This window comes from Harpia harpyja, chromosome 22 (genome assembly GCF_026419915.1).
Source record: "Harpia harpyja isolate bHarHar1 chromosome 22, bHarHar1 primary haplotype, whole genome shotgun sequence".
Taxonomy (NCBI): domain Eukaryota; kingdom Metazoa; phylum Chordata; class Aves; order Accipitriformes; family Accipitridae; genus Harpia; species Harpia harpyja.
In genome coordinates this window covers 4697924-4725211 of record NC_068961.1, presented here as the reverse complement: position 1 = coordinate 4725211, position 27288 = coordinate 4697924, and the positions used below count along the sequence as shown (strand labels likewise).

General features: G+C 38.4%; 1 protein-coding gene across 5 annotated transcripts in view; it reads left to right on the top strand.

Moving 5' to 3' along the window:
• The window catches only part of TBL1X (transducin beta like 1 X-linked), a 203517-nt gene that overhangs the window by 22411 nt on the left and 153818 nt on the right, over positions 1–27288 (top strand). The window contains exon 2 of one of the 5 annotated variants that reach the window (XM_052773753.1): positions 5584–5706. The exons of the other annotated variants lie outside the window; for them this stretch is intronic. The gene's annotated coding sequence lies outside the window, so the exon portion shown is untranslated. The remainder of the gene's footprint in view (positions 1–5583; positions 5707–27288) is intronic. 5 annotated transcript variants of the gene reach the window in all.

Below are 27288 nucleotides of genomic sequence, written 5' to 3'. Positions count from 1 at the left end.
GCATAAGAAGCTTTATGCTCCAGCAATGATGACTGTGAAAACCAGTGTGATAGCCTACTACCACCTGCGTAGATGGGGCTATTCTGCTAGAGGTGCTGCTGTGTTTGTTGGTTTTTTTTTTTTTTTTTTTAAATTCAGTTGCAATCTGTTTAAAGCTTGGTCCATTTACCTGTCCCCTTGCTGTAAGCCAGCAAGTATCAAGTGGTTTGAACTGCATTATATTGGATTATAAAACACTTCTCTAGTAATGAGGTGCTTATTCTTAGCAGTGATTACAGAGGATGTAATAGACATAAATATGACTTTATGCAGGACGGGGAAAAAGGGGTTGTGAAATGACAATATAGTAGATGATTGAGCAGCTATTTCTGTTCCATTTCAAGTACAATAAGAAGTGCATTCTGTGAAAGCATGCAGATCTTCCTGCAAAAAATTTGCCAAACTTTTATTCTGGAGATAAGAGATTATATTGGTAACCAGAAGAGAGCTCAAGAGAAAAATCGGTTGTCCAAGATAAAGTTCACCATCTGTGGTGATGATCTTTCCTGGACTGACACATCCAGGGTGTGACCAGTGCTTGCTTTTGTTTTCTCATCATGCTCGGATTTAATGACCTATATTTAGAATGAAATCCCTTAAAACTGAAAAATCATTTACATTACTTTGCACCCTTTTTGAAATGCTACACTCAAAGCAAGTTATTTCCCTCTTGCGAGGTATAGCAGTGAAGAAATGGTGCTTCAAGTGACCACACTGTGTGGTTGGATGGGATGTGATCCATGGATGGAATGATTAAAATTTAAAGCCTCCATTCACCTGCTTTTGCTCTCTATCCATTTCTCTGAGGAATTATTAACAGGTGCTGAAGGCAGAAGTGCTGCATGGCCCTGAACTCTCAATGCATGAAGAAAAGATCAAACATACTTTTTTTTTAAAAAAAAAAAAAAAAAAGGAAACCACTGGAGTTGGGATTCGTTGTGACTGAGGATTAGTCTGACAATACTTACTAGATTTTAAGTGAGAGTGAAATATAACTGTTAACAATCTCATCAACTGTTGTTTTTCAATCTGTTTTTCATGTCCTACCAGAGGGAGGACACTAGTAGAATGAGGAGGGATCAAGAAACTATTTTAATCAAACATTAAGCACTATTGTGAGAGGTATGGCTGGGGGTACTGCGCTCAGAAAGAGATACAGACACTCTTCTAAAATGAGTAAGATTATTTTCCCGTCCTTTTTTTCTTCATATCAGTGCTCATCCCATCCTCCACATCATGTTTGTTAGGCTGAAGATTTTGAAAAGATAACATTTGCTTTCTCTCCATATCAAGATCTCAATCCCATCTGTGTTGACGTTTTAGCTTTATGAGGGAGAATGCATTATGTAAAGTTTCCATTAGCCTGCAAAATATTAAATTAAGTGTTGAAAACATGAGTTGTTTTTGGTGAGTGAAGCAGAGCAAGCCACGGGGATGATTTGTACTCGTCAAAATTAGATAACTTTTTTTTTTTAAGTTAGACAGAGAACTTAGCCTACCACTCACTTTCCTTCCCTTCTCTTTACCTTTGTTCAGAAGGTGAAATACACTGAACAAAGGCCAAGTTCTTAATAACACAAGTGAAAGCATAACTATAATTTGTAGTTGGGAATACTGCGAGTAGCATATGTGGCCGTACATTCCTTTGGCAAGATGTTATTCACATTCTCCTTGAACATATAATTATGTATCATTGCTTAATAAGGAGAGAACTTCTTTGTCAAACATTTCTCTGTAGTGTTAAGCTTTCAGACTGCATATTGTAATAGAATGTTTTGGAAGGTATCAGAAGATTCAACTGCTGCATTTTTTTTTCCTGATGGGAGATAACATTGCTACAGCATTAATTGTAGTCTAAAATAGGTAAAAGTGTAATATGCAATAGTGTATTTGTGCATAAGTAGTACAGGCCTATAAATGAAATCTGTCTTGACATGCACTCATGATAACATTTTTCCAGCTTGTTTACAAAATGAAAGAATATCTGTCTCTGGTAGAAAATGCTATGTTTAAAGCAGTCTCCCACTATCCTTTGAAGTGTTAAATCCTCCTAGGTTTCATTTTTTTTGGCACAAGAGTAGTGGATGTTTAAGAAGCCAACAACATTAGCTTGCACAGGAGCATTCCTGTCTTATTTTTGTTTCTAGGTCTGTTTCCTGTGTTGGGGGAAGGGGAATGAGAGCACAGCTGCTCCCAAAGTTCAAGATGAAGCTGCTTCTTTAGTGTGTTTTAAGCCTTGGTCACAGTTTCTTACTGGAAGTCTTTAAATGAGCTTTAGTCTGATCTTCAATTGCTCTTTTATAGGCATGAAATCTCTCTCCTCCTTCCCTCTCTTCCCTCACCCTCCATCCCAGTCCCCAGCAGCAGCTAAACCCACTCACTAATAAAACAAAACTCCTGATTATCTGCAAAATAAATATCCAAGAGAACCCTCAGAAAGAAAGCATTTCAACATACATGTTTCTGAGACCAAGTAGATAATTGATTCAGCATCAGCTTGACAGGGTGATTGATCGATATTTGTTCTGAGTTGTTTTTTTCTTTTTTTCCCTTGTTTTTAAAATGTTGATGCTTGCCAGCACAAAAGATTGGCTACTTTGGATACCAAAGCTGATCCATTTGAACCTTTGTATCTCAGATAAGCTGAACATCACAGAGAAGGGGAGATGAATTTTCTCCCTCGTTATTTATGGTACCAGCAATAATTCAGATGGAAAAGTAACAGCCTATTCATCTCTTACATTTCCTTGTACATATTTTAAACAAAGTCTTCCATCTGAATTTTGGCATACGTATTCCCCGATCAGAAACACTTCCATTTTTTCATAGTTTTTACAAACAAATTAAAGCACCTTCTTCTTCTGTTTGTCCAGTTAACATTTTTATTGGCCTGTGTTGCAATCACATGTGTATAAAAGGAATAAACCAAGCCTGCAGTGGGAATAATACAGGTGTTGCAGCTACTTTCTTTCATGTGTTGGTAGGACTCTCTGTTGGTACCTTTGCTTTTTAGACTAAAATGTTTGGGTGAGAAGAAAAAGCACGTATTGTTGGTTGTATTTGATTTTCCTACTTGAGAGCAGCTTGATAGTTGGTATAGGAAGGGTATGTTTTGTTTAAAACATAGAATAACAGGAAATAAAAATTGTTGCCTCCCAGAGGCGTATAGTCTGGGACAACGGGTACACAGATGGAAGTCCAGTTTTCAGCGTGGCTGTTTTAAAATCTTAAGGTACTTTAACCCAGAAAGAGCTGACAGAGGAGTTAATGTTGGACTCTTACTGTTGATTTACAAAAGTCTTGACATACCAGGAAGATAGCAGAAACCTGGATGAGCGCCAGCGTTGTAGACCAGGTAACTGAGGTAGTTACAAACCCAGATACTGATTCAGGTAAAATGATGGAATATCTGGTGTAGGAGTTGGTTAATAAAGGACAGAGGAGAATCACAGGATATTGCTAATGCTTGTCAGCATGAGTTTGTTAAAAATAGGTCTTGTTACACTACTACCCTTGCCATGTTTTTGAAGTGCTTATACATTCAGCTGTTAATAGACTAGCAGTGTGAAAATACACATTTAGACTTCTGTAAGGTCACTCCCTTGGTGCTATTTGGCATTTTCATGAAGAAACAAGAACAATGCACAGTGAGAAGGATACACAGTAGCTGAATCAGACCTAAAGGAAGGTGAATACAGTTAGGTTTGAGGTCCTTGAGTATCTGTGTCTACCAATGGATTGCCAGTCCTCCACACTTGGACTTTTTTTTATCTGCACCCTTGTAAAATAATCACTTACGAAGTTTATAGATGATTCAAAGATTGAGAAAATAATGAATGGAGCAAATCGCTGAGTGAGTGTGCTTGTCAAACTGGGCAAAACAAGATTGTTGCTTTAATACAGCAAATGTAACATTGGTGCACTGAGAGACAAAGACATAGGACTTCTTTTTTAGAGCAATAGACTCCATCCTGTGTAAAACAAGTGCGGCCGAAGGGCTGACATGATCTCTGCATACATAAGCTAGAAAGTTTGGGAATGGGAAGGGAGATGATACTCTGTCTGGCACTGACAGGACTAAGGCTGGATTGTTTTCTCTAGTTCTAGTGTCCGTAAGTAAGGAATAAAATAGATGAAGATTCAAAGAAGAGTCACAAGAATGATTAAAGGCTGGAAGCAAGCCTTAAGTAAAAACGTTCTTTGAGTTAAGGTATTGAGCTTAACAAAAAGCTAAAAGGTATTCTCTTTGAGCCTTTGTAATGTATAAATCTCTGAACTTCTGGTGTTTAATTCTAACTGGGAGAATAATGGAGCCCCTCTATTCTGATTCCAGTTCTGTCATGTCTTGACAGTTTTAAAAGCTTCACAAATTTTATATATAATAAGGGCTTAAGAGTATTCAGCGAAGCAGTTAAATATAATTACCTGATTTTATAGATGGAGAAACTGGGATAAAGTCACATGCTTTAGTTCTGCCTCTGGATTTTTTTATGGAGTACTTTTACAGAAATCTCAGGGTAGGGGTATTTTCTAATTGTGTTTTCCATTGAAATGGGTCTGTGAACTTTCCAGATGACGGGTAATGAAGTTATTTTTTTAAAAGAGAATTTACATTTGTTATATGAGCTCTGATTTTGAGGAATTGTATTAGTACCTGCGATCCTAAAACTGAAATTCAGTGGAAACTAAGATGAAAGTGAAAGCTTAGGGGGTTTGATAATTTTCTGGTACCTGCAAAAAGTGAACAGGAACATGCATAATGAAAAATATATTAAAATACTTAGTTTAATAATCCAATGACAGACATACATACCCATATACGGATTAGTCAGAAAAATCAAATAGGTGGAACTGGTATGGACTATAGCAGATTATAGAGAAAGACTGCAAAGTCAAGAAATGTGTGATGGAGTGAAACTCAGTGGAAGTATACTCAAGGAAGAACAAGTAATTCTGCTCTCAACTTTTAAAACTGCATCCTCTTATTTGTAATGGAACCAGTATTATCATCCAGTATATTTACATGTATATATAAATATGCATGTTATTTCTGTGGAAATGAAAAGAATTTTTTTTTCTCCTGTATTAAGAAGTGCCATATGTTGATGTTGGAGGAAAGTTTTATTGCTGTTTCTTACCATTAAAATATATATTAAAGAAGTAGTAATACAACCCCTAAATTATTACTGTGTATTTTGCATAAATGTTCATTATGTACTGTCTTTTCCTATATAAGTAGCAGGAGGCAAATAATGAACTAAATAATTAATGCAGTACACAATATAGTGTTTTCAAGCAAGGTGCTTATGGTTACATAAAGCAGGAAAATTATAAGTGAAACCCAAAAATATGAAAAAAAAAATATGACTGGAACTAAAGGAACAAGGCATGGAAATAAGATCTGAAAGTTCATATGTAAGCAGTTTTCATATTAGTACATATATATATATTTATCTAAACAGAGTTTGACTAATCCTTCTCAATTTGAATTTTCTCAAGGATATCTGAGTCTTGCTATCCTATGTCAAATGAATTATTTTTCAGGTATAAACTTGTCAGCAGCTGTTCCAAGGATCCAGTCTGCTTCCACCCTCATGATATGATGGGGTGTGGTGCTTCAAAACTTGGCTACTCTATGCCTGGGAAGAGTGAATCAACTTTAATTAGGTCAGTCTTTTAATGTCAAAACCCTCAAGCCTTCCACTGTCCCAACAGATGCATGACAAGAAATTAAACCCACTAATCCCAATGCTGTGTGCATATGTGTGAACTCTTGGAACCGCAGTGTTGTGAGAGCTGTAAAACCAGAATTGTTTATGATACCAACAAACAAATAACACCAGGTCCTGCCTTCAGCCTCTTCTGAACTCTTAACAACCGAGCAAAAAAGTTCCAAGCAAATTATGAATGGTAATAGTCTTTCAGATTATAAGAATATTGAGATCACATGTTTATAAAAAGCATTTGGCAGGTGATCCAATTCAGTGCTGAAGTTTGTGGGTTCAGCCCTGTAGCCCGACATAGAAGTTGTGGCTGATTAAACCTGAACTAACTTAGCTGCCGTGTCAGAATTATGTCATTGCTCAGAACCTTTCTAACTCGTTCCAGGTGAAACAAGGCTCCCTTTTTCTTTTCTAGCTGTTGTTACTTTAAAAAACAAACCCAAAATATAATCTGTACAGTAATGTTGTTGTCTGATGTGATCAACAGGGAAAATTTTCTCACTCGTACTCATGTATAGATAGTGGATGATTGGGTGCGTAGAACTTCTTTGGGACTTGACTGAATTTTGCTCTAAATGTCGTGTATGTTGTGCACTTGTCACAAGAGTCAGTGTTCATTAGTATTACAGCTAATAGAGGTGGAGCGTGTAAATACATTTATGGCTGTGGTTGCACAAGTGGCAAATGCACAAGTTCTAAAATGCCATATTAGGTTGCGTAATACTTCTGAACTAATACGGCTTCTCCCCCCCCCCGGAATATTTTTTGACACCTGAACAATATAAGCAAAAAACCACAGGTTTTTTAAATTGAGTGGTACCAGGGAGGTTCCATACAGTCTGTATTACTATTTGAAGGGAAGAGGGGAAAAAAAAATCCAGAAAGGAATCTGTTTTTTCTCCCCCTTTTTTATGTTCTCAGACCACAGCAGAGTTTTGGATGTAAATAATTCATTTGATGATGTATGTATTTTGAAACAAAACTTCTCACTTGCAGATATATTTTAATGTTGACAGTTAAGCTTCTATCCTACTTGTGTTCAGCACTAACCTGTCTCTTTCAGTCTGCATCCTGTGAGATGGGTGCCTGGGGGAAGGGGGGGCGACGTACCTTCTCAACTCTCCTGTGATTTACAGCAGTATATGAAGAAAATGGCAGGACCCAATGATACTGCATCATATATGATAGTTGTCTTTCCTCTTGGTATACTTTCTCTTCCATTCTTCCTCTTGTTGTTTTCTGTGTCAAAATTTAAGTGTTACTCTAATTTTGCCCCTGTCAGCTGGCTATCCTCATAGATGAAACGAGTCCCATTTTTAACCATGTTATTTTCTTGAAGACCTCTATCCTAAATTTCAAGGTGCTTGGAGATTAAATCATGATTTATTATACAGAATGTTACCAGTGACTTCCTTCCTATCATTACTTTTTCAGAGGAGCAGGGATGGGGCCAGGGACAGTAATGCCCTCCCTCCAGCCTTTGTTTTAAAATTCAAGTGGTTTTTTAAGCCAAATTCAGTCAGATACTGACCACGGGGAATGCTAACCTTTTTGTTTGGTTCGTTTTTTCTTTTATTATTATGAATTGAAATGTAAAGGTGGTACTTTAAAATTCAACACTAAAAGTGAGACAACCAAAATGCTTCGTTTTCATTCAAGTTATCAGTCTCAATTATCATGTTGATTACTTTGCTTGGACCATTTCTACAATATTAAGCATGTATGATACTAATTTAAAGTAAATTATGAAAAATACTCTGTTTTGTAATATATATATTTCAACATAATTTGCATCATACCTCTTTGTAATTATTTTTGCATTTCTTCCATCAAATTTCTGCAGGATATGTTCCAAAAATCATTTATTTTCCTATGTATTGATGGAAAATGTTCTTCTGTCAAAATTTCTAACCAGGTGTACTTAAAATTGTTTTACCAGCAAAATGATTTTTCATTTTGTGGGCGTTGAATAACTACTTTGCATTTATACCAGAAACAATAATTTTAAAAAATATTCCTGGCGGCAAAGTGTACCACACACCATCCATCTTTATACCTTTTCCTGAAACCTATCTGCTTCCATTATGGACTGAGATGCCATGGAGCCTCTTGGTATGTTTGAGTTCTATAGATAAGTCTTCACAAGGAAATAAAGCTGTCCTGTGATTTCTGTGTCCCACATGTTAAAATGCATTACAGAGAAAAATAGATTGTTTTGTATTATATGCTTAGCTTTCACACAGCTGTGGATGTTGTTGCTGTAGGCAGCACTTTAAAAAAAAAATCTGACTTCTGATTTTGTTTGTCTAGTCTCATGCACGCTACTATCTATGCCCAGTGGATTAACAGTGAACCGCATCAATTCTGGAAGTGGCTTTAGGCCATTCATCCTTGCTGGTTGTATAGGTGCAGTTCAGTTACCAGGAATTATTCTGGCTTGTTCACAAATTTGTCAGCTCCTTCTAGCAGGTGGTCCCGTTAAAGCACAGAGAGCTAATATAAGAAGAGAACTTACTAAAAAATAACATAGTGTGGCAATGGCAAAGTGTTGTAAACTTCCGCTTGCTACAGTTCTGTCTCCTTAGTCCAAAATAAAGTCTCTCAAATGTATCCTTACTCCTGAATACATCCGTGATGTACAACTGAATATGAAGTCTTATCCTGTAATGTACTGACTGCTTCCTTAGAAAGTCATTTGACTTAGTATCATAAAAACCTGTATGATCATAGTAATGTGTAAAATTTCCATAGTTATGACATGGAAAGCTCATTTTTAAATTTGAAAGTATTATTAAGTGTTACATAACACAAGCCATCAGGGCCTGGCTATTATGGAAGCCTAAAGCTTCCTGTACTCTAGATCCATTCATTCCAAAATGGAGAGTACCATGCTATATGTACATCCCTGCATAGTAATAGTAATAAAGGCTGAACTGAAGGACTGCACTTTCAGCGCTGTGGCATCCTCTGAGTGCTGAAGAGAAGCGTCACTGGCAGAACAGGTTCAAGTGCTCATGAAGAACTTGATCTTTTCAATCTTTCTGTTTACCTGTAAAAAGGCTACTGTATGTGGTCATATGCAGCTATCTGGGAGATCTTTTTGCGACCTTTTTCCAATATTTTCACAAATGGGTTTGTGAATGAAGATGTACTATCACACCAAGAAAGTATGCTTACATCAAGTTGTTTTCAATCTATGAACACAGAAATAAGTTGAGTAAAATGCTAAGCACACTAAAACGTCGTGCTTACCTTCTTGGCGAATTATCTTTGCAGAAGCCTGCAGTATTGCCATATTACAAGATGCTCCAGGCTTTCTGTGAATTTCAGCCATCCCTACAGATGGAGCAAGAAGGGTGAAGGTGCCTTTCTCATTCAGCTATTATGTCCCATTTGTTCACTGACAAGAGGGAGAACAGCCAGTCTAAGCTACTTGGCAAAATAGAGTTCTTGCTCTTTGTCTCTTACGAAAAATAAGTTTCTTCATTTCTGCTACACTCTCCCAAAACAATCGTTGCCTTCTCAGGCCTGATTGCAGGCATAGGAGGGTAGATAAACAAGCTTTGGACCTGTGTTATGCCTCACCTCCATCTTCAAAATCTAGAAAGGAAGAGAAGTTGACCTTACTTTATCTGTCCTTGAGCTGAAAAAAAGGGGCTTGGGTAGACTTTGCCATAGCAGGAGGAACAGAAGTGGTTTAAAAGGCAAGAGATGCACATGGGTGCAGTTAGCTGCTGATGCGAACTACAGGCAAATGTAAGGTTGGCAAAACAGATACCTAGTGAGAAATTTGGGGAATAACGGGGAGCTCTGCTGTACTTGCTGTGTAGCCACAGAGTATAGCTGCAGCAGGAAGCAAGGCTACTGTGCTCTGTAAAATGGCAGCCCTGTAACTGCTGTGTGTATTATAGATGCACAGGAAAAGTTCAAAAATCAAAGCGGCTTAGAAGAAAACTGAAGTGTCTTCACACAAAAAAGAGGCTAATTTTTAAGTCAAATATTTCTGATTTTTGAATAGAGTTAGAACGACAAGGGAAAGACTTGTGCGCATGCCTAATGGTAAGCATGTCTTTCAGTGTTTTAACAAACCTGGGTTTTTTTATATACAGTTGGCTTGTTTGCTGCTGCTGAGAATTGCATTTCACTTTGGTTAAGATAGAAGAGATACCTGATCTGTTTAGGTAACAGCATGCTGTTACGATCTGCTCCTTCTACCTTTAGAATGATCAGTCAGTTACTTTTTTGATTAAGATTGGTGTGCTTCCCAGTTACAGTGGCGTTTTCAGCACTAGACAAATCAAGATGGAAACAGATATGACTTAAAAAGAACCTGGAAAAAACAGCTAATAATATTTGTGCTTTGATCTTTGAAAGTCCACTTCTCTTTTGTGGGTTTGTTGGCTTTTGTTGTTTGTTTGTTTGTTTGTTTTTTAAAGAAGAAAAGCCTCTCAGAAGCAGGATACTCAGAACTTTTATTGGAAATGTTATACGCATTTTCTGAAATCAGCACTCTATAAGTGTTACCTAAAATTTCTAGGCATTTGGATCTGTGTTGACTGTTTTAGCCAAATACATTTAAATTCACAAAAGCTGCTGAAATCTATAAAATCTGTCCATCTAACAGAAACCCCTTGTTTATCTTACCCGTTTCACCGAAACTAAGATCATTTGATGAAACAAATCTCTTTCTAGTCCAACCTGCTCTTACAAAATTTTGAGGCCCCCTAGCTTCTCCCAGTTAGTACTTCATTATGAAAGATAAATAAATATTTTGTGAGACCACGTATGCGAAACTCAATGGAAAAAGGAAATATTTAGGGCCTATATGATAACAATGAAAGCCTGTATAGTGATGGAAGGGATTTTCACAGCAGTGACAATGCAGCAGTGGTGATATCTTAATACATGTCAAGATCATGTTGACAATTAAGCCACTTAAAAAATGTTTGTATGAAAATAAGTTTTGCAACTGCTAGTGCTGTTCTGTAATCTTAACAGTTATGCAAATACATGTGTGAAAGAAAACCAAAAATTACCCCGGATTTTTTTTTCCCCCCAAGTAAAATCAGCAAGATGGACACCTAATCAGTCCTGCTTGTGAGCGCACTACCGTCCACAGCCCTAGCCCTGTGGATTTGTAATGCATGCCTTTGTACTGCCTGAAATAGCCGTGTATGGAGAGGTGTGTTGCCAGAGTCCAGGCTGGTACAACATGTGCCGTAACTTGCACACAGGCTGTGAGGTGGCTGTCGGGAAGCTTGCACGCGTGTATCTGGAATGGCAGGAACCACATCAGTGACCTCAGAAGTTACAGGCTTTGTTAGAATATTCTGCAGTGTGTTTTGTAAATCCTATTTAAACCGCTACAGGAGTGAGTCTACAAAGTTGTATGGTACAACATTACCACAACTACATGATAAATAACTATCTTTAAAGAAAAGAAACATCATTGCTACTGTGAAGACTGGGGCTCTGGAAACCCACACTAGCTTCAAATTCTTTCTATAGCTAAAACTTTAGTCTACCGACTCTGGAGCTGTGTTTTCCTAGGGAGGCAATATTGAGCTTCCCAGCTCCAGTAAAATTGGAGGCAACACACCTTCCTCCTACCTCTAGAAAAGATACGGATCACTTTTTTATTAAAAAATACCTGGATGATTTACATAAACTATTCTCCTGCATCATTGGGAGGCCACTTAGCGATGCTACACTCTAGTTATGTGCCAGTTACATCATCCATTTAGCTCCATTTTCTGGTTTTTTTGGTGGATAATTTAGCAACAAGATATCTCAGTGAAAATACGACAAAAAAATTCTCAGTGCAAACAGAAATGAAGATACTTCCCAAATATTACAATGGTCTTAACTATTGTTAAGACTACAAAGGGTTTTTTTTTAACACTCTCCTTCAATAGGAAGTGCTCTATGAGACCAGGCAGTGTCTCTCAGCTGATAATGCAGTTTTGTTTCAGAGCTCTACTCCTTCTGTAAGGTTTTCCTCATGCTGTTAATAGAACAGATTTGCAGGTGTGGAGGAATATATGGACAGTATAATTTTTTTCCCTTGTTATTCTAAAATTTACTGTGTCTCACTTCCACAGTTAAGAACTTTTTATTCAGGAGAAAAATGTTCTATCAACTTCCCAGAAGATAAAATAGAAATAAGTCCAATTGCAATTCTCTGCTTTGAAGTGAATCCAAGAAAGTTTCTGATACAAGTCACTAATAAATGATGTTTTAGAAGAATTTGGGAATAATACTTTTATTGCCCAATGATAAATAAATCCCAGAGGAGATGTCCTGTAGCAGAAGCTGCCTGACTGAACTCGGCAATTAATCAATCTACACCTAATGTAAAGAATTAATTAAATTTTGATATAATTATGTTGTCAAGGGATATCAAATCGGTGATCAAAGCTGTGCAAGTGACTTTAAAAATTAAATTAGTAGCCCCCTTTTTTTTTTTCAAGATAAAGTTCAGAGTACAATTGAGTCACTTGTACTGTTTTATTCCAATTAGAAGGTTAATTAGAGCATTTCCTTCTATCCCAATAATACAGTCAGGTCCCTTCCCTTGCAGGTATTACATCATCTAAAAATTTAGTTGCTTGTCCCTCACAAATTTGCTCAACGTACCTCATGTACATGGGAAGGCTGTTTTTGCTGTTGTGGAGAAGCATTAAATGACTCCAAAGAGTGATCCATGGAAAGCTCACCTACTGCAGAAGCAGGGACCTAGGACCAGGCAGTGGGAATCGCTGAACCGCAGAAGGTTTGGTCTCTGGGCTCGGATGGAAGGTGCACTAGCCTCCCCAGCCCTGTCAGTGCAAGTTTAGGCATGCCGTGTAAGCACAGGCAGAATTTACAGACTGAAGAGGAAGGCATACCGGAGATTAAGTAGTTGGAGTTAGGGTAATCCAGATTGCTTTCTTGGGGTTGAGGGTTGGGTAGCTATAGTCCAGTCTGATCCTATTTTACATGCCACTGTGGGTCTTCTCCTCCTGTGTGTTTAAGGAGAGGAGGAGAGCTAACCCCAGCTAACCTGGGACTGGGGTAATGAATGGGGAAATGCAGGTAGTGATCACTGTGCCTTCCTCCTCCAACCCTGCCCTTTTTCATGCATCACTGAAGGCATGTAGGCTTTGAGGTGCTAGCAGATTTTAGAAACGTGACTCGTTACTCTAAAAGGCTGGGAAGTTGTGTGCGCGTGCCTTCCTCCTTTGGTTGGGACTGGGAGGGAATTGCCAGCCTTTGTGGGTCAGAAGGGCAATAACTGGAGTCCGCTCTGCAGTTGCTAATTCCCACTTAGCTCTACAGTCCTTAGCAATTTGGCTTGGCTGTAGGAGAGGGACGAGAGGTGGTGCGTTCTTGGTTTGTGATTTCACATTGCCTGTTGTCACTGTAGGCTGGTACCAAAAGGGGCATCCTGCTAGCTAGCTGTCGTCTTGATGACTTGATCACCAGAAGCCCTGATGATCACATGGCACATTGGAGAGTCCGATTAGAAGAGTTGTTACAACAGAAAGTTGTTCGGGATGTGCGTGGGAGGGAGTAGTTTTTTCGTGGACTGATGGATCTGCCTTGTACCTCTCCTCTCCTTCCCCACTCCCTTGCGCTGCAGCATGGGATCGTGGGCTCTGAGGCAAGTGAGGAAGAGCCCAGCACCCGGGAGGGCTGTCTCAGTGGTGGCAATCTCCAGTTAACTGAATTAGAGGCAGAGTGAAAATCTCTTGCTTTTCAGTTCTTAAGCCCTGTAGCTGCATCTTTTCTCTATGTGCTCTGTATTTTCCTTTGTGTTTGAGGTGGTCAGTTAACTTAGCTGAAATAGCCTTGAGCTACCCAGAGCAGTTTGGATTTTAGAGCATTTGTTCAGCTTCAGCCCTGGGATTTTGTAATAGTTTGGGTTTGGGCTGCTAGCTGGAAACGTACTCTCCAGTGTATTTCCCAATTTTTTAACCTGAGTGAGTCATTTTAGATTGGGCGGCCTTCCTCTTCTGCTCCTCAGCCTTCATCTTCATCCTGCACTGTGGACTTTCCCTGGGCATTGTAGGGTGGTGGTGTAGGTGTCTGCCCACAGCTCTCTGGGTGACCTCGTCGGCAACTCCTTGGCTCCCTCGGTGGATCCTTTTCTCCTGGAGAAAGCCACGAGGGGGAACGATGGAAAGGCCCAGTCAGTCTCCCCCCTGAGCTCCCAAGGCAAAAGACTGGGCTATGTGTCTTATACCTCTCACTAATAATGATGCTTCAGATCTATTATTTATTTTTCTAGGATCTTTTAAGTAAAAGTCTAGTGTGAGTATTTGGTATACTGTGTTAGCCTGAATTTTGTCTAATATGGAAGTTCTGGGTTTTTGCCAAATGTGCTGTAAATACTTAAACTTTGTTTTTTCCTTCTGCCTTTTTGGTGTGTTAGGGAGAGTGGGAAGACACAAGCTCATACTTCTAGATAATGATTTTGAGCAGCTTTTATTTCTTGTTCTTTGAAGTATGTATCTGAGAGAATAGAAGGTACTTTATTTTGTCTGCAAGCTGTTTTAAATGATTAGCCAGTGGTGTTTTCTGTATACACATAAATGCACACATGTACCTGTATGTGCAGACACATGGACATGCATGCACTCACACATATAAACAAACATATATAAGCACCCTAGACCAACTCCTTAAGAAATTGGTTTTCCTCTGTATTCTCGTCCTGCTTTGCTTTCTAAAAAGTAGTAGCCTCAAAGGTTTTAACCCATTTTCTGCATTCTCATCAAATACAGTATTTGCCTAAGTGTTAAGGTGTCAGCCTGCCCTGTTTCCTTTTCATAGAAGCGTTCTTCACACCTATAACATTCTTCTGTTTTTCATACCAGAAATATTTGCATCAGTCTTAAACCTTTGCCAAGTCACTGCTGACCCATGTTTTTATAACACTTTATTTGCAGTGTGGTTCTCTCTTTTGATATAAAATGTCAACATGTATACAGGACAGGTTAATTTATTTGGAGAAAGTCATGACACCACTTAAAGAAAGGCTAGGCTGTCAGCTGAGAATATGGTTTAACATAATCCTTACCTGTTATAATTATGCTGGAAGTAATTTGCAGCTTGTTGTAATGAAAACAGTATGTCAAACTGAATTGAAGATTATCTCTGGTACAGGGAGGAGTTTCACCACACAAAAATCTTAGCAAGTGGTGTGAGGGTTTTTTGTTTGTTTTTTTTTTTTTTCTTCTGCAACTGAATTAAATATTGCAGTAATCAGAAGGCTATTGCTTCAAATAGTAAGTTGAGGTAGTTGGGGAGGAGTGCATTAACTCTTTAGGTGACACATTCGTGTTTCAGTGTACCCGCTGATGCTATTGCATGGGTTTTGGCCTTTTAAACATGTGATAAATAGTACTTATGTTTAGTGCTGCTTTACATCCCTTGATCATATTGCAGCCAGCTGTGTGCAGAGAAACTCATAAATGGGTCCTTCACCAGAAGGATAGTTGAAGAAACTGTCCAATACGGAGGTACCTGTTCTGGTCTGGCAAATCGCACAGATTACATAGTGCTGTCTTAATTAGTCCCTCTGGTGTGCTGAAATGCTGAGCTTGTGATACCTCATTGCTTGTGACAAAATTGTGGTGTTTAGGAGGAGGTAGAAAATGCTGAATGTATAAACTTCATTTGAAATCGCATCAGGTGTATCAACATAAACATAGTTTTTCACTTTTTTTGCATGCATTCATGGTTTTCCCCTTTTGCCAAATAATTGTTAGTGGGCCTTTCTTAAATTCTCTTCCCTTCATCTCCCTTGATCATCAGACTGTATTGAGAGAAACTGGTTTAGATGTTTAATCTTTTATGTCTTTGTCCTTAGGCATTATAGGGCGTTACTCAATGACAAAGTGAGATAGTAAATGTGGTAGCCGCTGTATTCTACTCGTTGCGATGATTAAGCATACTACCAGAAAGACCTTTTTGAATTTGTGTAATTTGTTGGTAACTTCCTTGCTTTGTTAATTTTTGCCCTCTTGTCTCTGAGTCATAGAGGAATAGTTAGTTACAATTCATGTGTGAGAGGGAATGAGTACTGGCTGATGTGTGCGCTACCATCTGTGAAGGCTCAGTGGGAAGAGGGGTGACTGGAGGATGGTTCATTTCGGTGGTCTTCAGACAATGGAAAAACACCTCTTTGGCAACCACAAGCAGCAGCAACTGTCTGAGACTCTGACCTTGTTGCTCTCTCAAGAAGAAAGTGCAACAGGCTCACAAATAATTTCATTAACAATTAATTTGTGTGTTACTCCTGATGTGCTTAGCAATTCTGACCAGAAATATTACCCTTATTTGCTAAGGCAGGAGTACCTTATTTTGAGCTACAAGAAAACTGTACGGTCATCCCTTGCTAGAAAGGAAGTTTGTGTTCACAAGTACTGCATTTGCTTATTGTATGTTATGTAAGGTCTCCTTTGAACTTGATAGGCGTGATATTTCACAGGAATACTGGAATTTTGTTATTTTTCAGAATGCACCGTCAGGCAATGCAAATATTATCAATTCTCAAAATACCAGTTTATAGGAACATAGTATTTTCTGAAATATGCTATTTTAAAAATGATGATGAAGTGGTGACACAAATCAATAAAGCTAGGGGATTTTCAAAGCGGAGGCAAGTCTGAAACATCTCTCCTTCAGTCTTCCTGTTGTGCACTGGTACTAGCTTCTGCTCAAGCCTTAGTTTTAGTGTCAGTTCTAATTCTTCTGAGTTTATCTGACAGATTTATCTCTGTCAACCACAGGATTTGTATGCCATCTCCTATTTTATTTTCTGATGTCTGTACTTAACTGATTTGTTTCCTATCTGCCTAGTCCATCTTTTCATTTTTGGTAAAATGGATTTATCTTGTTTTTATGATTAAATGGAAGGAGTTGCTAAGGAATCAGATCTGGATCCTTTATTACATTTTAGCATTGTTCCTTGGAAACCTGATTATATCTTGCAAATTAGAGTAACATCTCGAAGGTAATAAATCCTGCATAGCTTGTTAAATGTCCCATTTTTTATTTCTAGATTCCTACTGAAGCAGAACGATATTATTGCAAACTTTGCTGAGTGTGAAGTGTTCTGCTGTTGCTCTGTATGTTCACTAGTAACTAAGCATTTGCCATGCTAGGACAGAATTATTTTGTCTCAAAGACTTTACATTCAGAGTTTGATTTTTTTAACTGTCTGTTAAATAATGGCTTTTTATTAATGATGTTTAAATATTTATTGCCTCTCAAAACAAACAGTTGTAAAAAAGCAAGGGAAATACTTTTCTAGACAAATTCAAATCCATGTCTATTAAGCCTCTGTTTATCTTCTGTTTTCAACTACATGGCTGATACCTGTTTTTTGTTATTTGATGGGCTATAAAATTCAGTTTTGTGTCTGATGCATTGAAAACATGCAGCATACACGTATATTTTGTTACTGCTGGTAATTGGATTACTGGCTTCTAAAGGTTTATGGTATAGATCCATTTGCATTTATGAAATAATTTTAATTGGTGTTTCTGACTGGGAAGTGTTCAGAGTACGTATGTGTGTTTTCTCCTTCTGCCCTGGCTTCTGAATACCTTACGGCTTTACTCAGGTGAGCGGCCTTCATTAATAAAGAATTCTTTTGACAGTCTCCTCTCTGAGATGTTTCTTGACATTTCTCAATATTTTTCTCTGGTGAAACTCTTGTTGCTGACAATGAGACACTGAAATGGAGACAGTGCAGATAGCTCATTGACCTAATATCAGATGCATTTGGACACAATGCATTTTCAGTCATCTCTAGATGAAAACCTGGAAAATAAAAAGTGTTGCTTTTTTTTTTTTTTTTTTTTTTTTTTAAAACACCACCCCCACCCTGACCCCACACCCCCGTTTCAGATTTTGGCTTCGTATCATTGGTAATGATGCAGCTGATCAGTTTAGGAAAGTAAATACATGATATGGTTGCCTCTGATGGGAGAGATTTAATTCAGTGACCGAAGAGGACCATTTCTTCAGCAAATCAAATGTACTTCAGTGATGCTTACTTGAAAGTTACGCTTTTGAGAGAAGCTAAAAACACTGGACAGGAATAATCATTCCTGTTGGCAAGGAACAGGAAGGCAAGGTGATGAACTAAAAGAGACGATTAAGAAGTTAGACCCCCAAAAATATGTGTATTTAGGGAGGAAATAGGAGTGAAAATATAAGTAAACAGAGCACGCAAGCATATATAATGGAAAGAAATTCCTGCACTAAGACAATGGATCCAGGAGTATTTCCAAGCCATGAGGTGGTAGCCAGGTTCATATACCTGCTACCTCCTGACCTGTATTAGATGGGAACTATACCCATAGGATATGTTTCTTAGCACAATGTAATGAAAGATTGGTGGCCCAGGGGGTCTCTGCCCTGCCTTTCACATATTCCTGTCCCCACTGCTGGGGAATGGTGGGGGTGTGAGAAGGCTGCCATGTCAGTGTTTTTCCAAGTGAGCGTTCCCGGGTTTTAGCAGGGTCATTTTGCAGATAGAAGAGTTTTCAGCTGCCTGCTTGCCTTAGAAATCTATCCATTATCTGCTATTTGAAGTCCATGTTGGGATCGGGTCATATTTTAGTTTCTGCCCTGGAGGGCTAGCAATTTTGGTATCCGTGCCTCACTTTAGTGTATCACGTATATATATTGTAGGCTCTCGCCACTCTGAAATTGTGTGCTGTTGGTCCATCAAGAGTTGCTGATTAGAGAAGATCGGTGGAAAAACCTCATGTGTGTGTTTCAGTTTCCAAGATTACCTGAACCCTTGGCATATAATTCATTACCAAAACAATTGAGAGCCTGCACTCAAAATGATGGGATAATATTATACTGCCTTTGTTAAGGCTTGTACTAGGAAAAGAGGAGACGAAGGATTAAATGAAGGAGGAAAACTTATCTCCTCCCCTTCTCCACCATGGCTTGTTTTGGTTTATGTTAAGGTCAAGAAAATTACTCTTTTACAGACAATATCTAGCTGCTTCTTTTAATCTATAGTGCATGGGATGGGTAAATACAGGAATGCATGTGCAATATTTATGTTGCTGTGAGACAAAGATAAGCTCTTAACTTGGCCTGATCTGAAAATAAAAGCTTTTGTGTCAGGATAGCTCTTTTGGTCAGAATCACGATTGCTTTTTTAAAGCCTATAATCATTATGCTGCAGTCCCTAGTATTAATGATGTTTACAAGTACCTCATATTTCCCTTTCCATTTGGGATTAAACTGGTCCCATATAAACACATACTGTGTCTTGATAAACAATGGTGCCAATATATGTAAAGCAGTGCTCATTTCATACATATTGTTCAAAATCTCACTCCTTTTTCTGCGAGGTTGCCTTTCTTAGTAAACTTTTAATTCTTAATTCATGACCACTGACTGAATCTGCATTTTCTCTCCAAATACTCTCCCCAGCTGTACTTCTGTTGTTCTGAAGAGCTGATAAGTAATGAACGGCAAACAATGTCTTGCAGGGCTCAACCACGTGCTGTCAGAGTTAGGTCACTGGAGAAACCGTGGCTCTTTGCTAGAGTGTCCTCTATAAATGGGGGGCACAGTAGGAAAAGATGAAACCCGAAGTCAATGGAGTTCTGCAGCAGCTCTGGAGAGGGATTTAGCTGGTATAGACTTGATGCAATACTGATGAAAATGTGTGGAAAGCTGAGCATCAGAGATCACGGGGAATTCTCCATTTCTACCTGCTCAGTAAGATCTTAACCACAATACATGCACTCTTTGAGGTGAAGAAGATCCCCTTGTTATTTTGAAACTGACAATAATTGCAACTATCAATATCACATGGTAATACCATCACTTTAATAAGGGGATTTCTTTCTTCAGTTGCTTTTTGCAGGCGTAGTTAGGGTCCGTGCTTGTGTGTTGCACACAAGTCAACTCACCCGTTCCTTCCTTCAAACTGGACAGGGTCAACATGACTGTTAGACTGCAAATATTTTGATAAGGGCTGTTTTGACAACATGCAAAAATACTTCCTGCAAAGGATAAAATAGCTGAAGATAGAGAAAAGAAAAATCTAATTTCCTTGGGACTTAACAGGATAGAAATTTTAAACCCTTGATTAAAATGTCTATCTTACTCTGCTTCTAAGCATTTTGCTGACTTTCTCTTTTCTCTGTGTCTTTGAGAGGAGGAAACTTAGAGGATGAGAATCCAAAGCTGAAAAAAATCTATTAAAAATAATGCACTAAAAATATTCAAAGTTTATAAAAGAAGTCATTTTAATGGAGAATACATCATATCATTGGTGATTGCTTTTACTTCGATAAGTTTCCCATGAAAATTTTGTGTTCTCTCTATGTTGAAATGAGTGTGGGTATCCTGCAGTGAAGTAATTGGGAGTGTAGTCTTTCTGCTCTCCTTTTTTCACATTTGCCTTTCCCGATCTCGACAGAATTTACCCCAAAACAATACGTTGGCTTGTTTTTTTGCTATCTTTTGCTACTACATTAGTATTCTAACATTGACTTAGTATCTGAGATTGGGTGGAATTGACTCAGAGCAGCATCTAGCCAGTAGTCACTAGTGCAGGTGACGTTTCAGGGAAATTGGAAATCTCTCCTTTTTCAAGTTCTTCTGTGTGTTAAGTATCTTAAGTTCACTGAAAACATTGGTAAATAACTTAATACCTGTAAGAGATGCTTTGGTGTTAATTGCATGGAATCGTACCTCTTTCAGATGGCGTGGGTTGTTTTATTGTTACATTGATCTTTAGGATAATTGTGATGTAGACTGCCAATAGCATGCTTGGTCATCAGGAAGGCATAGAGGTCCTGAAGTAAAAATTACTTTTTGCTTCCTTTTTCTGTTGCTCTAACTAGATAACATAACCTTTTCTGGCCAATATTTTTTTGAATAGGTGTTTGACCCATATGTCAGGCAACCGCAAACCAAAAACCTAATCCTGCAAACACCGAAGCATGCGTGAAACTTGCTCGGGCATTTTTACTGACATGGAGATTGTTGAGGTGAATAGTGACTCATCTGCATATAGTAAGAAATCCATGAGCAGAATCGTTGGCTCTCAGAAGTGTGAAGGTGTCCTACAATTAAGCTTTAAAATATGTTTTATCTTTATGTGAAGAATTACATCAGGAGAAAGCACTCCTGTGTGCCTTATCAGAAACAATAAGAATTCTCCAGAGTGTTTCTTTTCAAAGCCTTTCAGAAGTCTTAGTATGCAGAGTATGCCTCTTCTTGTGTCTAGACTAATTTTCAGAGGTCTTGACTGGGCTGTTTAGTCTGACATGCACTGCAGGAGTCTATTAAATAAAATATACATAGATTAAAATTCCTATGAAATTACCTTTTTTTTATTACTTTATTTCTTCATCAGTAGGTCCTACATGAATAATATAAAATTGTATTTTAAAAATGTTTATTCTTCCACACTGATACTTTCTGCTTTTCATTAGATTAGCCTAGTTTAATACTCTGGTTCTCGTGCACTAACAAAAAACTGCACCATTTGGCTGGAACTATATCAGCAGTTATTTAGGTCCAACCAGTTGATACTAGGAGTTACTCAGTTTCGAAGTAATGCAAATATTTCTACTGATCTTTCAAAAAAGCTGTACCTTTGTATCTCAATGTCCAACTCTGGGTGTTAAATATCAGGTACTCTATTCTGTGGAAGCTTCCCTGTACTTTCACTGTATTTCCCTGTGCTCAGCTGTAATGTGTTCCTAAGAGGCTAGATCTACGTGATGTAGAGGTTCAGCATGGTTTGGTTTCAAACTCTGAATGTGGGCAACCTTGCCAAACATCACCTGTGATATTAATTTAATTGGTAATACTGAGTATTTTTGCTGGGATGTCGTGAATGTCCTAAAAAAGATGGGAGACCTAGTTTATAGTCTACTGCTCAGTGTCTGAGTGGCCAGCTGGTTACTCTGTATGGAGAACTTCAATGGGTATGTGTGGCATGAGTAGTTTTAGGAAATCTTAATTGCCTGTGCTGTTGCTTTGATGCAAAATGCAAGACAGTAAACTGAAGGAAGTAATTCTGGTCTTGTGTGTTTTGCTTTTGATCTTCTGAACAAATTTAAATTTACTGTAAATTGATCAAAGTTAGGAAACTGAAGCCAAAAGTATCACTGAAGTGATGCCCCTAGCAAACCTGGTAAAATACCAGTTGTAAAATTTTTGAGTGCTCCTCCTGTAGTTTCTTGCTTCCTTTTTATGGCTATTAACTATACTGTATTGTTTCTGGTTTGCAGGTTATTATCCCACCTGACATTTGCATATGCTGAGTCCTTATCCTGGGTCATACTACTTTCTCTCACATCATACAAATACATGCATGCCGCATTCACAAAATATATTCATCGCAAGATACTCTTCACTGTCCCTTAGAAAGGAGCATGCTGTAGATAAACATATATTTAGGAGCTTTAGATTTCCTGAATTTGAAGTGAGTTAGGCTCTTCAACGTAGGCACAGGCTCTGTCTTGGGCCTCTGCTTTATTTTTTTCTCACTCTGATAGTTTTGAGATATAAGATTCTAAAGATTAAAAGGTAGAGTCATGGGGTCAGTCAGAAAGGATGAGTGGGACTTAGTAACTAGAAATGGAAGTATTGACCATAACTGAATCTGTTCAAGTGTGTTGTAATTTAAAAAAACTGTTTATTTCATGCTAACATCAAAAACAAACAGCGCTCAGATACAGACAATCCAGTATTCTTGAGACATTAATTGAAAGATCAAGCACCATAAGGCAGCAATGCAAACTTCCTTAATTTAGTCTCATAACTGTGTATCATCCCTGGCCAGTACAGGCAATTTACTGTAAATCACTTCAATTCTTGTCCTTCCTGATAACACCGTACCACATTGTCAGTTTGAAACACTGCCTGCTCATTTTTGCTTGCAAACTGCAATGTTTCTTTTACAATGTATACACACAAAGATTTCAGTCTGTATTTGTATACATGCGAACTGTGTGCCTTATTTGCAAATGCATGTTGGCATATGTATTTTCCAGCTAGGAACGTGAGTGGATGTTGCTGGTGGGACTTTAGAAGAGGTACATGCGTTTGTATTCAAATAAAAGTGATTGTTGAAATCTTCTTGAAATCATGCTGGTTTTCTTCCTGGAGATTCCATATTAGAAATAAAAAATACACTTTATGTTTTACCAGATTTATGGACTCTGAAATTCTAATATTTAAGTATTATTTACGTACATCTCAACTGCAAATATCAGGAGATAGTTGTCCTGGTTTTCAGATTACTTATTTATTGTCAGAATAAGTCAAGCGTGCAGTCAGTCAAAAGTGGGTGTATTTTATATTCCATGTGTCACAGACTAAGAACCTAACCAGAATTGTGTCTGATATTTATCTGCAATTTCAGTGAAGCATAACCTTTTCCATTATCAAAAACAAAAGGGCCAAATTGATACATTCACATGCAGCTAATGAGCGCATGTGACACAGAGGACAGAAAACCATCTTCACAGCCTGGGGCAAATTGCGCTACGGCAGATTAATAAAATGCTGGGTGTTACTGCAGCTTGGTATGAGATGGGTCATCATCAAGCTTGGCATAACTGGCTGTATGATGCCTTTTTCATCCCTTCAATTGTAAAATAAAAGACATGCACTTAAGCCACCTTGGAGTTATTTTTTCCCCACTGCTGGGCAGTTAGCTAACTGAAGAATATCTATTCCTCATTGTAACTGACTCAGCTCAACTGACCAGCGGTAACGTTAGGTCATGTCAGTTCAGTTGTTTCTGGTCCATTCTGCATCCATTCAGTGATGCATGAAAGTGCTCTGAAAACATAAATATCTAGAAGGTATATGTATTTCATCTGTAGAAGTGATTTAGTGAGTTTACAATTTCTATGAGGTAATGCTGGAGGCTTTGTACAGCTACACTCTTTCATTTTAGTGCCGCACTGTTATTAACATTGACTTTTACACCACAAGGTACTAGCAGAAGTCATCCCATCTGCCTTAGATATTTGTGAGCTTTTTCCCTTACCAGTAATACATTCATCGGTGGAGGGCAGCTCATACTGCAGATATAAACGGGAAACGGTTAAGGTATGCATGTGATAATGGGCAAAAAAGAGAAACCAAGTTCAAGTATAACTAGGGTATTTATTTTCTGAGAAGTGGTAGTGTGTTGCTTGACTAGAACACTTGCTTTATTTACAGAAAAAGACTCCCATGTCTTAGCTCAGAGGACAGTGCTGGCTCTGCCAGTTCCTTGGAAGAAAAAGTATTTTTTGGAATGCAACTGCAAAACATGCATGGCATTTCTGAGGCAATTAAGGGATCCTGAGCTTTAAGGGAAAGTAATTCATGTTCTGTCTAGTTCTGGTAATGTTCATGTTCTGGGCAAGCTTTTCACAACGATAGGTTTTTATTAGTAGCATTAGGAGTATTTGTGAATGTGATATTAACACTATGATGTGAGTAGCTACAAGAGACTGCCTTGTGTAGGAACTGCCACGCTGTTTGCTTGGTACCAGTCAGGTCCTTTGTCCAACATTAGTCTTTCAATTTATGCTCCTGCATTTTTAGATTTTTTTGTCTTTACTGTGAGCTGTCACTTTCAATATGATCTGAATTTTAGAACAAGAAGAGCATTCAAATTATAAATTCAGAATCCTGAAAACATTTTTCAGGAGAATATATCTGTGTAAACATGAGCTTTGGTAGAAGTAGTTATAATTGAGCAGCTTTTGCTCTGGCAACTAAGAGCAAGTGTGTGTGGGAGGAGGTGGCCTAACACCTAGAGGCTTGTCTAGATGGGATCACCACAAAAAGGCACTTTCAGTGCCAGCTGAGGACATGAAGATGAGAGCAAGCAGTGGGGAGGCCACCCCCACGTCAAGGTGGGTAGAGGTTTGGCCTTTCTGGACCTCTTCTGTGTGGCTCCTCAGCAGGCTAATGCAATTGCATGGTAGGGGAGAGAAGTGGTCATCTATAACCATCCATTTAGAAATGGCTATTGAGTGCAGGCACAGGCATTTGGCGTGGAGTAATAGGAGTAGCTTTGTTACTGTGCACTGTGTAGTTCATCTGTTTGCTGCTAGTGTTTGGAGGTGTATATTTAGGATTAAGAATCAGAAAGTCTCAGTTGCTAATTGAGCTCTGCGAGCCCCCAGTGTCTGGTCTCAGAGAGGTCACGCTAGTCTTTATCTCGATATGCAAATATTTAAAATGAGAAGAACATCTGTTAACATCATAGGATGTTGTGTAGATGATTTAATGGTTGTAGTGGTCTGAATTAGGTGAAGTGCTGTGATAATGCCACTAAGATGGCTCTAAGCCACCAGTATGGTGCAGCTGTGAAAAAGGCTAATGTGCTTCTACGATGCATTAGACATGATACTTTTGTAGACAGAGGGAAAAATGCTAACAGAATTTCACAAAGCCTTCCTGAGACCTCATTTGGAATATTGTGTCCAACACTCTTCACTTGCAGTGAACAGAAAGATGGACTTAAATTGGAACAGGTGCAAAGACAGACTACTAGGTTGATCAGAGTTACATGGTATTTATCGTTCAAAGAGCAAATTAGAAAGCTTTTGTCATTTAGCTTAGTCAAATGAAGGTTGAGAAGGGATAAAGTTACTTTTCGTAAATAAATCTATGGGTAAACATCAGCAACGAAGAACTGTTTCAGCTGAAGTATAACCAATTTTTCTGGTATTGATATTATAAATTGCTCCAGAATGAATTTAGACAAGAAATTATAAGAACTTTCCTCACCATTTCTTCTGAACAGGACAGTGGGGCAAAGAACCTGAACAGTTTTAAGCCCCAGTTTATTAAGCTGCACAGGAGATTTTATTCTGGAATGACTATAGAAAGTTAAGTTATGAGACGAGTCTTCGGATTTGAAGTATTTAGGTCTCCAAGGGGTCTGAAGGGAGATTGAAACTGTTTGTTTTCGTTATATTTATTTGGCACTAACAACGTGCTTCAGCATTTCCACTGGTTGCTTGTGAATAAGAAGTATGTTTTTTCTGCTCTTCTCCCAAATCCTTTAATAACAACTTATTTTACTTGTTCTACCCGCCATCTTCTCACATTTACCATGGAACTGATCACAAAATCTGGGATCAGGAATGAATGGCTGCCCCTCAGGAAACAGAGGATAAAATAGGTATTTTTATCCCTTTTTGTTGTGTGGTGCATGGTTCACTTCCTGTGATCGTTTAGGAGAAGTTGTTACTTGGCAATTGTCAAAAAAATACACAGCTATTGCAAAGACATAGGATATAGGCAGTGCCCTCAGGGTCCATCTCTCCCTCTGTGGTATTCTATAATTATAGCCGTTCCTATAGCTATTTTGCCTTTTGTAGGGTATTGAGAAGCATATTGTGGTGTTTAGGGCATGTGGAGCAGATATACTATGGAAACTTCAGAACTGAACATTCATTGCATGGTTGCCTGCAGTTGCACATCCATCCCAAGGGGACCATCCCATGTCTCTGAACTATGCTGAGGCACGCACTGAAATGCCGTGTTGGTGATCCAGGTGAAGTGTTGCATTCTTTCTGCTGCTCAAACTTTGCTCTTTGGTGCATGGAGTTTTTCTGTCATGTTGTCTGAAGAATACATGTATTTGCCTGCTCCTGTACCCCAGAAGGATTGTTCTCAGTAAGTGATGTCTTGCAGTTTGGTTATCCCTCTGCCTTTGCATTTGCAGCATATCTGTGAGAAAGTGGACTTGCAGGGGAATCAGCATATCATCAAAGACCTCAGATTGAAAGGGGAAATAACAGAAGGAAAATGAGATGTGAAATTCTTTCACAGGCTCTAACTTTGGTATTAAGTAACCAGAATGTGGGCAGGAAGTAGAGGATGTTAAAGAGCAGCACTTCCATTAGGTTGTCTTGTTTTTCAGAAAGCCATGCAGCCTGAGAGACGTGTAGTGTTTATAACACATTCATGGCATAGCTGCTTCCTGGTAAGTGTGCAACAGGAAGAAGTGTTGTTCTTAAATTAGTAAGTGAAAAAGCAGCTGGTAAACGATGGGCTACAGCTTTCTAGATTTTATTTGGACAGGGTTTAAAGAGAAAGTTTCTTTTCAGCATTTCACTGGAGGGTCAGATTAAAAAGATTAATTAATATCTAACTTAGTGGGTTTTTTACGCTTAGGCCATATTGTGCCACCATTCAGCTGACTGTGAAAAGGGCTCTGTGCTTTAGGTGACTATTGTCGTAGTGAAAAAATTGATTCTTATAGGGAACCACTATAATGAAAACCTGAATATTTATAAAATACATTGTTAGGCAGTAGAGAACTCTTAAGAAAGTGAACTAGTTAAGTAAGATATTATTCCTGCTTCTACCAATAACTTGCCATGTGGTTTTACGCATATTATTTGAAAAGGAGACAAATAATTTTGAATAGCTCATTAATTTTATCATTGGGGCTAGTTGAATTTCACTTCTGGTTTTTCCCATAAAAAGACTGTAACTCCCATTTAGGATGAATTCTGTTTCAAAA